The sequence below is a fragment of the Dipodomys spectabilis genome, unplaced genomic scaffold (genome assembly GCF_019054845.1).
Source record: "Dipodomys spectabilis isolate Male_0828 unplaced genomic scaffold, ASM1905484v1 ptg000183l, whole genome shotgun sequence".
NCBI classification, from domain to species: Eukaryota; Metazoa; Chordata; class Mammalia; order Rodentia; family Heteromyidae; genus Dipodomys; species Dipodomys spectabilis.
This window is the reverse complement of record NW_024870860.1, coordinates 1831496-1833269: the sequence shown is the minus strand read 5'-3', so window position 1 is coordinate 1833269 and position 1774 is coordinate 1831496.

The window sequence follows — 1774 nt, the reverse complement described above, 5'->3', positions numbered from 1 at the left end:
TTTCTCTTCTACCATTTAGGGATGAGAGAGGGAGAGGGAGTCCTGGAGAGGAGTACCAAGAAGAATAGTCCCCTGAGCCCCACAGCCTACCCCACACAAGTGGTCCTCTAGACTCCAATATTACCTGATTCAACGTGGAGTCTACACTGTCTCCCTATCACTTCAATGCTCAGGATGAAATAAAGGTCAGCCTTGTCCTTAGCCCACACACAGGGTAGAAGCTTCTAGTCCCAGACCGACTTCCACCTCTGACTGCCCCGAGTTAGGCTGGACCCACCATTCACCACAATGGTGGCGGTGATGACCTCATGCATAGATTCCAGGAAGAAGTTCTATGGCAAAGGGCAAAAGCAGCAGGGTGAGCAGGGGGAAGAGGCTGGGGCAATTGCTCTGGGATCTTCCTCCTTGGAGCCTTCCCATCAAGCCAAAGCCATGCTGACCCAAAGCAGGGCCAAGGCCAGAGTGTGAGACCAGATGGAGGAGCATGGTACTAAAGGAGGTACTGCTTTGTCTTGGAGCACTTGAAAATTCCAATTATATTTGGCCCATGCCAATCCCAAAGCCAACATGCAATGCCTCTCCTTGTTGTTGTTGTCCCTGAGTGCTGTCCCTGAGCTCTTTTTCTCAAGGCTGGCACTCTATCACTTGAGCCACAGGGACTTTTCTTGTTTTCTGATGATTCATCGAGGATAAGAGTCTCACACACTTTCCTGCCCAGGCTGTCTTGGTACCATGATCCTCCAGATCTCAGCTTCCTGAGTATCTCAGATGACAGGTATGAGACACCAGTGCCCAGCATGTGATGCCTTTTGAAGGCATCTTGGCAAGTCTGTAAAAGGAGCGAAAAAGGGGCTGGATAGACCATGACCCAATCAAGGAGGTGGGATGGGGGAAGACTGACCTTCTAGCCATCCTGTTCCCCAAAATTAAAGATGCCAGGTGTTGGATGCATCAAACACCTAGGCCAACAGCCATCAGGCTTAGTGGGGAAAGGTAGAGAATATCCAAAGATAGCAGTGTTGAAATCTCTGATTTTGCATGCATGTGGTGAGTACGTGTGTGTGTGTGTGTGTGTGTGTGTGTGTGTGTGTGTGTGTGTGTGTGTGTGTGTGTGTGAACACAGGGCCTAGGCTCTATCCCTGAGTTTTCTTGCTCAAGGCTAATGCTCTGCCATTTGAGCCACAGCCCCACTTGCTTTTTGATGGTTAATTGTAGGTAAGAGTCTCAAGGACTTTCCTGTCCAAGGTGGCTTTGAAGCATGATGGTGGCCCGAGGGAAGCAAGAGTAAACACAACTGGCAGGGATAATCCCTATGGAGGGAGACTCCTGCTCCCTGGTGGCCAGATGGGGGACATGCGGCCCCTTGCCATAATCCTCTAGAGTTCAATTGGGGGAAGTGACCATGGGCCAGCTGACTTTTGCTCACCCTGAATGCTTATGCCAGAGCAGATCTGTTCCACCATAGGCCAAGAGCGGGCATTACCTGGTGTGACATGTTGCAGCTCTTGCCCCTCCTGGCCCAGAACCATGTTCTGAGACATCGATTTACTACTGCTCAGATCCACATTGCACCCATGACATGCCGTTCTGATGTTCTCCATGCCCCAAGACTCGACTCTTCTCTGGTATTGTGGCCTGCTCTGTAGCCAATGGCCTCCAAACAGACTGCTCTCAAGACTTGTATGACACCTAGATATTGGGAGACCCTCAGGGGCCCACTGGAAGGTACTCTGCCGAGAGCCACAGAATGAAGTCCAAGCAGGCCAAAGGTTGG